Below are 15,849 nucleotides of genomic sequence, written 5' to 3'. Positions count from 1 at the left end.
CAATGAGACTGAAGAAAGAGAAATTAGGGAATCCATTCCATTTACAATAGCACCAAAAATCATACCTTATTTCAGAATTAACTTAACCAGAGACATAAACGATCTATATTCTAGAAACTACAAATCACTCTTGAAAGACATTGAAGAAGACACAAAAAGATGGAAAAATATTCCATGCTCATGGATCAGAAGAATTAACATAGTTAAAATGTCTATGTTACCCAGAGCAATCTACACTTTCAACGCCATCCGATCAAAATACCAATGACATTTTTCAAAGAACTGGAACAAACAGCCCTTAAATTTGGGTCGAACCAGAAAAGACCCTGAATTGACAAGGAAGTGTTGAAAAGGAAAAACAAAGCTGGGTGCGTCACGTTGCTGGATTTCAAGCTGTACTACAAAGCTGTGATCACAAAGACAGCATGGTACTGGCACAAGAACAGACACATAGACCAATGGAACAAAATAGAGAACCCAGAAATGGACCCTCGTCTCTTTGGCAACTAATCCTTGAGAAAGCAGGAAAACACATCCAGTGGAAAAAAGAGAGTCTCTTCAATAAATGGTGCTGGGAAAATTGGACAGTTACATGCAAAAGAATGAAACTTGACCACTCTCTCACACCACACACAAAGATGAAGTCCAAATGCTTGAAAGACCTCGATGTGAGACAGGAATCCATCAAAATCCTAGAGGAGAACATAGGCTGCAACCTCTTTGACATCAGCCACAGCAACTTTTTTTCATGACAATCTCCGAAGGCAAGAGAAACAAAAGAAAAAATGAACTTGTGGGACTTCATCAAGAGAAAAAGCTTCTGCACAGCCAAGGAAACAGTCAAAAAACTAAGAGGCAGCTCACGGAATGGGAGAAGATATTTGCAAATGACACTACAGATTAAAGACTGGTATCCAGGATCTACAAAGAACTTCTCAAACTCAATGCACATGAAACAAATAAACAAATCATAAAATGGACAGAAGATATGAACAGACACTTTTCCAATGAAGATACAAATGGCTAACAGACACATGAAAAGATGTTCAAAATCCTTAGCTATCAAGGAAATTCAAATCAAAACCAGTTTGAAATACCACCTTACACCAGTTAGAATGGCAAAAATTGACAAGGCAGGAAACAACACATTTTGGAGAGGATGTGGAGAAAGGGGATCTCTCTTACACTGTCGGTGGGAAGGCAAGTTGGTACGGCCACTTTGGAAAACAGTGTGGAGTTTCCTTAAAAAGTTAAAAATAAAGCTACCGTATGATCCAGCAATTGCGCTACTGGGTATTTACTCCAAAGATACAGACACAGTGAAGAGAAGGGCCATATGTACCCCAGTGTTCATAGCAGCTCTGTCCACAATAGCTAAATCATGGAAGTAGCCGAGATGCCCTTGAACAGATGACTGGATTAAGAAGATGTGGTCCATACATACAATGGAATATTACTCAGCCATTGGAAAGAACAATTACACAACATTTGCATCAACATGCACGGGACTGGAGGAGGTTATGCTGAGTGAAATAAGTCAAGCAGAGAAAGACAATTATCATATGGTTTCACTCATTTATGGAACATAAGAAATAGGGAGATTGGTAGGAGAAGGAAGGGAAGAACGAAGGGTGGGTAAACAGAAGGGGGAATGAACCACGAGAGACTGTGGAATCTGGGAAACAAATTGAGGGTTTCAGAGGAGAGGGGATAGGGTATTGGGATTGGCTGATAATGGGTATTAAGGAGGGCACGTATTGCATGGTGCCCTGGGTGTTCTACGCAAATAATGAATCATGGAACATTGCTTCAAAAACTGGGGATGTACTGTAGTATGGTGACTAATAGAACAAAATAAAAATTATTTAAAAAAGAAATACATATAAACCATATAGTAACACAAAAATCAACGTGAAACCTTTTTTTAAAAGGTGGATTCTTGAGTCCTGCTTCTAGAAAGACCCAATAATCTGCATTTGCAATAATCAAAAATGATTTTAGGCAGGTGAAAAATGAGCACCCCTTGATAGACAGTAGATTTCACTTCACTTTTTTATTGAATTATTATTTGTTAACAAAACAGGATAACCATCTGTATTAATTCAGATTGCCAAGATTAAAAGCGTTTTGATTTAGTTGCCAGTGTAGCTCTTCCCTGAGCGTTTTTTTTTTTTTTTGCATAAAACTGTTTTTTTTAACTTTGTCAATATTCAATTCAATAATGGTTAGACATAGCTTGCATACTTTACAGCTTTGCAAATAGGAGAATTTGAGCTATATGCCCTTGTTACAGATCACGTGGAAGGCAATAATTAAGTGTACCCCTGGATTCATCAAATAATGAGTGCAATTAATGTTGAAATTATTATGAAAATTTCTGAGTGAGCTCTTGAAAACAATATTGTTTTTCATTTAAAATATCAATTTGAATTCTCTTTATCCATTGCTACTTACTATAGGAAGTAAAATTTCTTTGCTAAATCTGTGGACATGTGACTCAATTTTCTTTGAAAGTCCTTCAGTGAGATTATTCTAAGAACTGAGACTAGGGGTTACATTACTATTTAATAAAATTTGAAGATTCTTTTAATGGTGGGATAGAACAAACTAATCTTGAATCGATGAAATGTAGAAGTCTATGTTACTTATATTTACAAACTATACAAGGCTGCCACACAGAGAGCTGCACTCAGGAGCAGAGTAACAAGGGGCAGTTTATGTATGGGGAGTGGGGGTGGGGTTAGCTAGTTTTCCTAGACTTGATGTGAATTGGCTAAACTGAATAACTTCTCATGTTCCTGGGCAGAGGGGCTGTCCCTAGTTGTCTGGTACCCAGCTCTGGAGTGTGGCAGCCTAATGAAGGTGGTTGGGGTGTGGGCTTAGCAAACTGCAAGCATATAGGAACTGAGAATTTTTAGGTATGAGTTTAAAACTATATCAATACCTGATGGCTGGGTGGCTCAGTCAGTTAAGCATCCGACTCTTGATTTTGACTCAGGTCATGATCTCAGGACCCTGAGATCAAACCCTGTGTCCTTGGGCTTCCTGATTACTAGGGAGTCTATTTGAGATTCTTTCCTCCTGCCCCTCCTCCCGCTTGGGTGTGCACTTGCACTCGTGCTGTCTCTTAAATAAAATTTTTATAAATAAATAAACAAACAAATAAATTTATATCAATACAGCATTTATGACACATTACATTGTACTAATATTTCCCCTTCTTCCCACAAAATTTACCTTAGATAAGTGTGTGAATGAAGCTTCACAAGCATTTAATGTTTATAGTGAGGCACCAGAAAGAAGCAGGGATTTCCATACTATAGTGAGAAAAATGAACTTCTATTAAGCATGTGTTATTTCGGGGCACCTGGGTGGCTCAGTCATTAAGCGTCTGCCTTCGGCTGGGGTCCTGATCCCAGGGTCCTGCGACAGAGCCCGCATCAGGCTCCTGGCTCAGTGGGAAGCCTGCTTTTCCCTCTCCCACTCCGCCTGCTTGTGTTCCCTCTCTTGCTGTATCTCTCTCTGTCAAATAAATAAAATCTTTTTTTAAGCATGTGTTATTTGATAAGCATTTTTGTGAAGTGTTTTAATACATATCTTCTCTATTCTTATTCACCTAGAGATACCAAAAGTCACCCGATTCTGGAACGGAGATGAGAAGATGGTGTGATTAAGTTAATTATCCCTAAATTGAACCTTGAGGCATGAGTAGTATTTCATTAGTAGATAAGGGATATAAAAGGCATTCTGAATAGAAGGAATATAACACAAAGGTACAAAAGCATGAAAAAGTATATTGTGAATGTTTCCTCTATCCTTCTTGGTCTCTTTAACTCTTCTAGTAATCAAATTAACATAAAACAGATTAACAGTAGAAAATTTTAATTACATACATACAAGGGCCCCATAAGAATAGCAGATCTAAGGACAAGCTAGGCAATTGAGCCTTATGGGTAATTTTGAGCTAAGGAATGGGATAAAGGCCTGGGAGCTTCAAATGGGGTGGGAGAGGGTGATTCACAGGAAGATAAAAAGAGCAGATGTTTGGTAATTAGGTGTTTGTCCTTCCATAAATATAGGTCATTTATATTTTTTAAAAAAGTTATCTCTTGGCAATAGTTCTCTTTCTGGTCCAGTTCCCTATCTAAATTATTTTAGGTAATTTAACAGAGAGGTAAAAGGTTTTCTTCAGTCTTCTGGGTCTTGATTGAATTAAGCTCAAAATAGACCATATGCTAAAGTGGCACATTTTGGGAGAATTGTTCTGGAACCTTTCAGTCCTGCCTTTGAAATTTGTCCAAGAAGCTTCACAGTCCAGAAGTTGGTAGATTATTCCATCTTATTAAACCAATCTCTTAGTAGTGAGAATAGGTCAGTTCAGTTAAACAGGTGTATCTCATTTCAGGAGATGGTGATACAGGTGGGCTCCCAAAGTTAGGCCTGTGATGCAAGCAATCAGATATTTAATAACAGGACACATTTTTAATGTTTTGAGGAACATCCATTCTGTTTTCCAGGGTGGCTGTACCAGTATGCATTCCCACTAACAGTATATGAGGGTTCCCCTTTCTCCACAACGTTGCCAAAATGTGTTGTTTCCTGTGTTGTTAATTTTAGCCATTCTGAAAGGTGTGAGGTGATATCACATTGTAGTTTTGATTTGGGTTCCCTGATTATGAGTGATGTTGAGCATCTTATGTCTGTAACCATCTTTGGAAAAATATCTATTCATATCTTCTGTCCATTCCTTTTTTTTTTTAAGATTTTATTTATTTATTTATTTGACAGAGACAGCCAGCGAGAGAGGGAACACAAGCAGGGGGAGTGGGAGAGGAAGAAGCAGGCTCCTAGCAGAGGAGCCTGATGTGGGGCTCGATCCCAGAATGCCAGGATCACGCCCTGAGCCGAAGGCAGATGCTTAACGACTGCGCCACCCAGGTGCCCCTCTTCTGTCCATTTCTTAACTGGATTATTTGTTTTGGGATATTGAGTTTGATGAAATATTTATAGATTTTGGATACTAACCCTTTATCAAGGTATGCCATTTGCAAATACCTTCTCCCATTCCATATATTGCCTTTTAATGTTGTTGTTGTCTTCCCTGTGCAGAGCTTTATCTTGATGAGGTCCCAATAGTTCATTTTTGCTTTTGCTTCCCTTGCTTTCAGAGATGTATCCAGTAGGAAGTTGCTACAGGTGATGGCAAAGAAGTTGCTGCCTGTATTCTCCTATAGGATTTTGAAGGTTTCCTGTCTCATGCTTAGGTATTTCATCCATTTTGAATTTGTGTGTGTGTACAGGTAAGAAAGTGGTGAGAGTGGACATCCCTGTCTTGTTTCAGACATAGAGGAAAAATTCTCAGCTTTTCCCTATTGAGGATGATATTAACTATGGGTTTTGTATATGGCCTTTATAATGTTGAGGTATGTTCTACCTATCCCTACTTTGTTGAGGGATTTTATCAAGAATAGATGCTGCATTTTGTGGAATGTTTTTTCTGCATCTGCTGAGAGGATCACATGGTTCTTATCATTTTTTTTATTAATGTGCTGTATCATGTTGATTGATTTGCAAATATTGAACCACTTTTCCAGCTAAGGAATAAATCACACTTGATTGTGGTGAATGATTCCTTTAATGTACTGTTGGTTTCAATTTAATAATATTCTGTTGCAAATTTTTGCATCCATGTTCATCAGAGATATTGGCCTGTAATTTTCTTTTTTAGTGGGGTCTTTTTTTGGTTTTGGAATCAAGGTAATGTTGGCCTTGTAGAACGAGTTTGGAAGTTTTCCTTCCATTTCTGTTTTTTGGAACAGCTTCAGCAGAATAGGTATTAATTCTTTAAATGTTTGGTAGCATTCCCCTGGGAAGCCATTTGGCCCTGGACTTTTGTTTGTTGGAAGATTTTTGATTACTGCTTCAATTTCTTTGCTGGTTGTCTGTATGTTCAGATTTTCTAATTCTTCCTCTTTCAGTTTTGGTAGTTTATATGTTTCTAGGAATTTATCCATTTCTTTCAGATTGCCCAATTTGTTAGCATATATTTTTCCATAATATTTTCTTATAATTGTTTGTATTTCTGTGGTGTTGGTTGTGATCTCTCCCCTTTCATTCATAATTTTATTTATTTGGGTCATTTCTCTTTTCTTTTTGATATGTGTGGCTAGAGGTTTATCAATTTTACTGATTCTTTCAAAGATCCAGCTGCTAGTTTCATAGATCTGTTCTGTTTGTTATTGTTGTTATTTCTACATCATTTATCTCTACTTTAATCTTTATTATTTTCCTTCTTTTGCAAACTTTAGGCTTCATTTGTTGTTCTTTTTCTACCTCCTTTAGGTGTAAGGTAAGGTTATGTATTTGAGATTTTTATTGCTTCTTGAGGTAAGCCTGTATTGCTGTATAATTCTCTCTTACTGCATCCGTAGGTTTTGAACAGTCATGTTTTCATTTCCACTTGTTTCCCCGTATTTTTTTATTTCTTCTTTAATTTCCTGGTTAACCCATTCATTCTTTAGTAAGATGTTCTTTAACCTGCATGTATTTGTGCTATTTCCACATTTTTATTGTGGTTAACTTGAGGTTTCATAATGTTGTGGTCAGAAAATATGCATGGTATGATCTTAATATTTTATACTTGTTGAGGCCTGCCAGATTTGTGACCCAGTATGTGATCTATTCTGGAGAATGTTCCATGTGCACTTGAAAAGAATGTGTATTCTGTTGCAGAGCTGGCTTAGTGGTTATGGAATCCTTTAGTTTTTGTTTATCTGAGGAACTCTTATCTCTCCTTCTATTCTGAATGACAGCTTTGGTGGATAGGGTATTCTTGGCAGCATATTTTTTTCCCATTCAGTACATTGCATATATCATGCCACTGTCTTCTGGCCTGCCAAGATTCTTTGGAGAAATCTGTTGCTAACCTTATGGATGTTCCCTTGTAAGTTAGGGATTTCTTTTCTCTTGCTTCTTTTAAGATATTTTCTTTATTTCTGTATTTTGCAAATTTAACTATGATATGTCTTGGTGTTGTCCTGTTTTTGTTGTTTTTGATGGGAGTTCACTGTACCTTTGGGATTTGGATGTCTGCTTCCTTCCCCAGATTAGGGAAATTTTCAGCTATAATTTCCTCAGTTAAAGTTTCTTTTTTAAAAAAGATTTTATTTATTTATTTGAGAAAGAGAGATAGAGCATGAGTGGGGTGGAGGAGCAGAGGGAAAAGGAGAACCAGACTCCCCACTAAGCAGGGAACCCAACATGCGGCTTGACCCCAGGACCTGGAGATCATGACCTGAGCCAAAGGCAGCTGCTTAACTCACTGAGCTACCCAGGCATCCCCTCAAAGTTTCTGCCCCCTTTTCCCTCCTTCTTCTTCTGGGACTCCTATGACATGAATGTTATTATGCTTTATGGAGTCACTGAGTTCCCAGTCTATATTTGTGACCCAATTTTTTCTTTCTCTCTTCTTCTCAGCTTCATTATTTTCCATTATTTTATCTTCTAGATCACTTTTTTGTTCCTTTGTTTCTACGATCCTTATTGTCATTTCATCCTGTTACATTCACATCTCAGTTATAGTATTTTTTTATGTTGGCCTGAGTAGTTTTTCTGTCTCTTATCTCTGCAGTAAGGGACTCCCCGGTGCCTTATATGCTTTTCTCAAGTATCCTTATAATTATTGCTTTAAATTCTGGATCAAGTGTATTACTTGTATCTGTTTCAATGAGAAAACATTGATCCCTGACCATGACTTTTTCTTGTTCTTTCTTTTTGGGTGAAATCTTCTCTCTTGTCATTTGTCTAGGTCTCTGTCTTCTGTATGTTAGGAAAGCCTGTTACATTTCTTGCTCTTGAGAATAACGGCTTTATAAAGAAGACATCATATACTGTTCAGGGCCTGGCACTTCAAGAAGTGTTTCTGGTTTATGCTGTGTGCACTCTGCTGCTGTGTTTTGGCTGCTCTTTCCCTCTGTTCAGTCCTATGTAGAGTTTCTCCTTGCCTGTGATGGGGAGTGTTTAGACCTTGGCCAGAATGTGGCAATTTTTAATTAAGTGTGTTCTTGTCTGCTTGTTAATGAGACGTGATGCTATTTCTACTATAGCTGAAGTTCTGCAGAACTCTATGGTCAATAGATGTGGTGGTGGGGGGGGGGTTTATGCTGGTCTTCTGGGGAAAGGGCCCACTGTACTGGTTCTCAGGCCCACTTGTCCGAGAAAAACAGCACCTGCAGAGTGCTGAGCAGTAGGGCTTGGTATAAGTCGTTTACACCACTGTTAGTGCTGTGCTGCTTCCTGAAGTTAGTTTATGCTGAGGGGCAGGGGAGAGAAATGGTGCACACCAGCTAGCTCCTTTGTCCCTGAAGAGGCAATGTTGCCTCTTTCAGAGGCACTCCAAGAAGGGGAAATAGTCTTTCTGGTGCATCCAAAGACATCCTCAAATCAAGTTATGAGTCCTCCAGGCTATCTGCCCTCCTTCTCCGCAGGAACATTGCAGCACCCACCAGGCTCCACACCTGCTTTGATGTGGACCTCTGAAACTAATTGTAAAAACTAATGAAAATCAGCTCCTTTCATTTCCCAGTCAATGGATTTGGGGAAGTGTTTCCTTGGGTGATCCCCTGTGCACTTCTCTCTCTCTTCCTTCTCTCAGTGACCAAGGCTCCTTCCCCTCCATGGTACCCACAGTCCACTTCTGCCACAAATCATGTCTCCACACCTCCTACCTTCCACAATGTGGCCTTTTCTTTCCCTCTAGTTGTGCAGTTTGTTCTGTCAGTCCTCAATTCAATTTTCTTGGTTATTCAGAATGATTTGATATTTATCTAGCTGAGTTCAAGAGACCAGGAGAGCCTAGGGTCCTCTTACTACTATGCCATCTTAGCTTCTCTGAAAACAGATATTTTGATATGTTCCAGGGACCCTCTGGAATATCTCTTATTTCAAAAGTTAGTTCTAAGTCAAAAAGACTTCATTTAGAATTTGAATTTGGGGAAGTTTATAACTAATATCAAGTGGGGTGCCTGGGTGGCTCAGTCATTAAGCTGCTGCCTTTGGCTCAGGTCATGATCCCGGGGTCCTGGGATTAAACCCTGCATCAGGATCCCTGCTCAGTGGGGAGCCTGCTTCTTCCTCTCCCTCTGCCCACTGCTTCCCTTACTTGTGCTCTCTCTCTCTCTGTCAAATAAATAAAATCTTTAAAAATATATAAAAAATATCATGGTGTGAACATTTAATTAAACTGCTTCACAGACCATTATGAAACCATGCTTAACTATCAATGTAACCAAAGGGACAATAAAATATTTTAAAGGCAAATCTAGAGAATTAAATAGTTGTTAGCAAAACTTAGCTCTATTAATATTGACAAAATTCCATTTTATTAAATAATACAACACGTGATTAAGACAACATGAGGTACAGGGCAATATTTTGATGAAACACAGATTATTATTTCTTACATTGATTAATCTAAAGGTAAAGAAAAACCCTTCGCAATCTCTTATTATCAGGGGCAGACCAACAATAGTCCAAAAAACCTTTGTCCACTTAACAGAAAAAAAACACAAATTTTAATTTTGTGAGAGCTCACTTTTGATATTAAAGCACATTCACTTAATTAAAATAATTCCAATTATAACTTGCCCTGACCACGTCTATATATATTTTTTCCCGAAAAGTTCCCTTTTCCAAAAAACTTTTACAACTTTGTTTTTCCTCAACAAAACACACATTTTACTTTCCTTGCATAGAAAGATGTTCCCATTTTTATTTCTAGTAACTTTAATTACACATATTAATCAGAATTGGCAAATTTAAAATACATTTCATAATGTCTAGAAGGATGTGCCCCCTTTTAATAGTACAGTATCTCAATATGGCCGAAGACATGTTTACTAACAGATCCAAACACATTTATTTTCTCTGTAACAAGAAGACAAAAGTAGATAAATTTAGACTTATTTAGCAACTAAATTTTAAGTACTTTGTCTTATTTTATTTTAGATTTTATTTAAATTCAAGATAGTCAACATATAGTGTATTATTAGTTTCAAAGGTAGAATTTAGTGATTCATCAGTTCCATATAAGACACGATGCTCATTACATCAAGATCCTTCCTTAATGCCCATCATCCAATTACCCCATCCCCCCACCCTTTTTCCCTCCAGGAACCCTCACTTTATTTCCTATGTTTAAGAGTCTCTTATGGTTAGCCTCTCTCTCTTTTTATCTTATTTTATTATTCCTTCCTTTCCCTTATGTCATCAGTTTTGTTTCCTAAATTTCACATACAAGTGAAATCATATGGCATTTGTCTTTCTCTGACTGACTTATTTTGCTTAGCTTAATACCCTCTAGTCCCATTCACATCATTGGAAATGGCAAGATTTCATTCTTTTTGGTGGCTGAGTAATTTTCCATTGTAGATATATATATCATAGCTTCTTTATCCATTCATCTGTTGAAGGATATCTGGGCTCTTTCCATAGTTGACTATTGTGGACATTGCTGTTATAAACATTGGGGTGAATGTGCCCCTTCAAATCACTATGTTTGTATCCTTTGCATAAATACCCACTAGTGCAATTGTGGGTCATAGGGTCACTCTATTTTTAACTTCCTGAGGAGCCCCCATATTGTTTTTCAGAGTGGCTGCACCAGCTTGCATTCCCACCAGCAGTGGAAGAGTGTTCCCCTTTCCCTGCATCTTCACCAACATCTGTTGTTTCCTGACTTCTTAATTTTAACCATTCTGACTGGTGTGAGGTGGTATCTCATTGTGATTTTGACTTGTATTTCCCTGATGGCTAATGATTTTGAACATTTTTTCATTTGTCTGTTAGCCATTTGTATGTCTTCATTGGAAAAGTGTCCGTTCATATCTTCTGCCCATTTTATGATTTGATTTTTTTGTTTTTTGTGTGTTGAGTTTGATAAATTCTTTATAGGTTTTGGATACTTTATCAGTATATGTCATTTGCAAATATCTTCTCCCATTCCATAGTTTGCCTTTTAGTTTTTTGATTGTTTCCTTTGCTGTGCAAAAGTTTCTGTTTTGATGAAGTCCCAATAGTTCATTTTTGCTTTTGTTTCTCTTGACTCTGGAGACATGTCTAGCAAGAAGATGCTGTGACCAAGTTAAAGAGGTTGCTGTTTGTGTTCTTCACTAGAAGTTTTATGGATTCCTATCTCACATTTAGTTCTTTCATCCATTTTGAGTCTATTTTTGTGTATAGTGTAAGGAAATTGTCCAGTGTCATTCTTTTGCATGTGGTTGTCCAATTTTCCCAACAGCATTTGTTGAAGAGACTGTATTTTTTCCCATTGGATATCCTTTCCTGCTTTGTTGAAGATTCATTGATCATAGAGTTGAGAGTCCATTTCTAGGTTTTCTACTCTGTTCCATTGTTCTATGTGTCTGTTTTTGTGCCAATACCACATTGTCTTGACCACTACAGCTTTGTAATACAGCTTGAAGTCCAAATTGTGATGTCTCTGTCTTTAGTTTTCTTTTTCAACACTCCTATGGCTATTTAGGGTCTTTTCTGGTTTCATACAAATTTTACAATCATTTGTTCCCTCTGTGAAAAAATGCTGCTGTTATTTTGAACAGGATTGCATTGAATGCATAGATTGGTAATATTATTAGCATAAATATTTTAACAATATTTATTTTTTCAATCTATGAGCATGGAATGTTTTTCCATTTATGTATGTCTTCCTCAATTTCTTCCATCAGTGCTCTATATTTTTCAGAGTAAAGATCTTTTTTCTCTTTGGTTAGGTTTTTCATAGATATCTTATTATTTTTAGTGCAATTGTAAATGGTATTGATTCCTCAATTTATCTTTCTGTTGTGTCATAATTGGTGTATCGAAATGCAACAGACTTCTGTGCACTGATTTTATATCCTGCAATTAGGCTGAATTCTTGTACCAGTTCTAGCAATTTTTTGGTGGAGTCTTGTGGGTTTTATCCATAAAGTATCAGGTTGTCTGTGAAGAGTGAAAGTTTGATTTCTTCTTTTTTGTCTATTTGGATGCCTTTTATTTCTTTGTCTTGTCTGACTGCTGCTTCTGTTGAATGACAGTGGTGAGAGTGGACATCCCTGCTGTGTTTCTGACCTTAGGGTAAAAGCTGTCAGTTATTCCCCATTGAGGATGATATTAGCTGTGGATCTTTTGGATATGGCCCTTATGATGGTGCAGAATATTCCCTCTATCCCTACTTTGTTGATGTATTTTATCAAGAAAGAATGCTGTAGCTTTATCGCCGCCAGAACACAAGCTTGCCACCAGAACACAGGTGTCATGAAAACCACCAGTAAACCCAAACCAAAATGGGAAAGGAAAAGACTCATATCAACATCGTCATCATTGAACACGTAGATTCAGGCAAGTCTACCACTACCGGTCATCTGATCTACAAATGTGGTGGGATTGACAAAAGAACTATCAAAAAATTTGAGAAGGAGCCGGGTGAGATGGAATGGGAAAGGGTTCCTTCAAGTACACCTGGGTCTTGGATAAACTGGAAGCTGAACATGAACGTGGTATCACCATTGATATTTCCCTATGGAAATTTGAGAACAGCAAGTATTATGCAACCATCACTAATGCCCAAGTTCATCAAAAACACGATTACAGGCACATCTCAGGCTGACTGTGCTGTCCTCATTGTTGCTGCTGGTGTCAGTGAATTTGAAGCAGGTATCTCCAAGAATGAGCAGATCAGTGAGTATTCCCTTCTGGCTTACACAATGGGTGTAAAACAACTATTTGTTGGTATTAACAAAATGGATTGCACTGAGCCACCCTACAGCCAGAAGAGATACTAGAAAATCATTAAGGAAGTCAGCACCTACATTAAGAAAATTGGCTATAACCCCGACACAGTAGCATTTTGTGCAAATTTCTAGTTGCAATGGTGACAACATACTGGAGCCAAGTGCTAACATGCTTTGGTTCAAGGGATGGGAAGTCACCTGTAAAGATGGGAATGCCAGTGGAACCACACAACTTGAAGCTCTGGAGTGCATCCTGCCACCAACTCATCCAACTGACAAGCTCTTGTGTCTGCCTCTCCAGGACTTCTACAAAATTGGTGGTATGGGTACTGTCCCTGTTTTTTTTTTTTTTTTTAATTTCTATATCATTGAGTTCTGCTCTAATCTTTATTATTTCCCTTCTGCTGGATTTAAGCTTTATTTGCTGCTTTTTTTCCAACTACTGTAGGTGAAAGATTAGGTGGTGTATTTGAGACTTTTCTTGCTTCTTGAGGAAGGCCTGTATTGCTATATACTTCCTTCTTAGAGCGGCCTTTGCTGTATCCCAAAGTTTGTGGACTGTCATGTTTTCATTTTCATTTGCTCCCATATATTTTTTAAATTCTACTTTAATTTCCTGGTTGACCCATTAATTCTTTAGTAAGAGGTTCTTTAACCTCTTTTCATTTGTGGTCTTTCCAATTTTTTTTCTTGTGTTTTACCTTAATTTTCAGAACACTGTGGTCTGAATATATGAATGGTATGATCTCAGTCTTTCCATACTGGTTGAGTCCAGATTTGTGATCCAGTATATGATCTATTCTGGAGAATGTTCAGTGTGCATGCAGAAAGAATATATGTTTGGGGCACCTGGATGGTTCAGTCAGTTAAGTGTCCACCTCGGGCTCAGGTCATGATCTCAGGGTCCTGGAATCGAGCCCCATGTTGGGCTGCTGCTCAGTGGGGAGTCTGCTTGTCTCTCTCTCTCCCTTTGCCCCTCCCCCCATTTATTTGGTAAAAATTATCCTAGATCACATGAACTTGAAATACGTTTGGTTTAGCTTTATTATATGTTTGAGATTTAGAAATGCTTAATTTATAAGCTCTTAATTTATGCCAGTTAAATACAGATCTTTTACAACTTACTTTTGGCAATACCATCTCTGAAGTAGAAACATATCATATTCATTACAGACACACATAAATGCACAGAGATCTTATAACCACTAATATTTGTGGAGAAGATTTTTCATGCTCTAAATTTCCAAGTATTTTCTCTTTCTCTCTTTTTTTTCTTCTTGATGAGAAACCTCTCATTACAATGTAGATTTTGAAGAATGGCTCTCACGTCCTAGAGAAGATGAGGGTAGAAAATCTATATCACAAAGGCACAAAGTATCTAGGTTCCTCCAAGAAGGATTTTGAGTTCTTAAAGGCAACATGTACAAGCCTTTTGAAATATGAGGCAAGGTTTTGGGATTCATAAAAAGAACAGGCTGACTTTTACTTGTTCTGGGGTTGGAGTTCTAGTTTTTTTAAAGCTTTGTAAGATAAAAACATTTTTTAAACCCTTAAGAAATCGGTTTACAAGATATACCACATAAAAAATGAAGGATAAAAATCATATGATCATTAAAAAAATCATGTGATCATTTAACAGACTCAGAAAAAGTATTTAACAAAATTCAATATTTGCTCATGATAAAAACTCTCAACAAAGTGGGTGGAGAGTGAATGACCCTCAACATAAGAAAGACCATATATGAAAAACCCATAATTAACATCATGCTCAATGGTGAAAAAGTGGGAAATTTTCCTCTAAGATCAGGAAGAAGACAAAACAATGTAAACTCTCATCACTTTTATTCAACATAGTACTGGAAGCCCAAGCCATAGAAATCAAACAAGAAAAAGAAATAATAGGCATCTATATTGGTAAGGAAGAAGTTCAACTGTCACTACTTGTGGATGACGTGATATTATACATAGAAAACCTAAAGACACCACCAAAAACTATTAGAAGTAATTAATTCTGTAAAGTAGCAGGAGACAAAATTAGTACCCAGAAATCAGTAACATTTCTATACAATAATAATAAAATAGCAGAAAGAGAAATTAAGAAAGCAGTTTGATATACTATTATACCAAAGAGAATAAAATACTTAAGAATAAGCTTTAGCAAAGAGGTGAAAAACCAGTACTCTGAAAAGTATAAAACACTGATGAAAGAAATTAAAGATGACACAAACAAATGGAAACATATTCCATTCTTGTAGATTGGAAGAATACATATTGTTAAAATATCCATACTACCCAAAGAAATCTACAGATTCAATGCAATCCCTATCAAAATACCATCAGCATTTTTCACAGAACTAAAACTAATAATAATAACATATGTATGGAACCACAAAAGATCCCAAATAGACAAAGCAATTTTAAGAAAGAAGAACAAAGCTGGAGATATCACAATTCCAGAATTCAAGGTACACTACAAAGCTGTAATAACCAAAATAGTATGGTACCAGGACAAAAACAGAAAAATAGATCAATGGAACAGAATAAAGAGCCCAGAAATAAACTTGTACTTATATGGTCAATTAATCTATCACAAGGGAGGCAAGAATATACATTGGGGAAGGACATTCTCTTCAACAAATGGTGTTGAAAAAAATGGACAGCTACATGAAAAATAATGAAACCAGACCACTTTCTTATACCACACACAAAAATAAATTCAAAATGGATTAAAGACCTAAATAAGAGGCCTAAAACCATAAAAATCCTAGAAGAAAACACAGTCAGTATTATTTTTGGCATTGGCCTTAGCAAAAATTTTTTTTAGATATGTCCCCTAAAGCAAGGGAAACAAAAGCACAAATAATCTATTGGGACTACATAAAAAAAAAAAGATTTTGCATAGCAAAAGAGACCACCAGCAAAACAAAAAGGTAACCTACAGAATGGGAGAAGATATTTGCAAATGACCTATCCAATAAGGGATTAATATCCAAAATATATAAAGAACTTAAACAACTCAACATCAAATAACAAACAGCTCAATTAAAAAAATGAGCAGAGG

General features: G+C 37.0%; 1 pseudogene; it reads left to right on the top strand.

Moving 5' to 3' along the window:
* Nucleotides 1-12,341: 12,341 nt before the first annotated feature.
* LOC113242121 (elongation factor 1-alpha, somatic form-like) lies at nt 12,342-12,839 on the top strand (annotated as a pseudogene).
* Nucleotides 12,840-15,849: the final 3,010 nt, after the last annotated feature.

Source organism: Ursus arctos, chromosome X (assembly GCF_023065955.2).
Source record: "Ursus arctos isolate Adak ecotype North America chromosome X, UrsArc2.0, whole genome shotgun sequence".
Classification (NCBI taxonomy): Eukaryota; Metazoa; Chordata; class Mammalia; order Carnivora; family Ursidae; genus Ursus; species Ursus arctos.
This window is presented reverse-complemented; position numbering and strand designations above follow the sequence as displayed.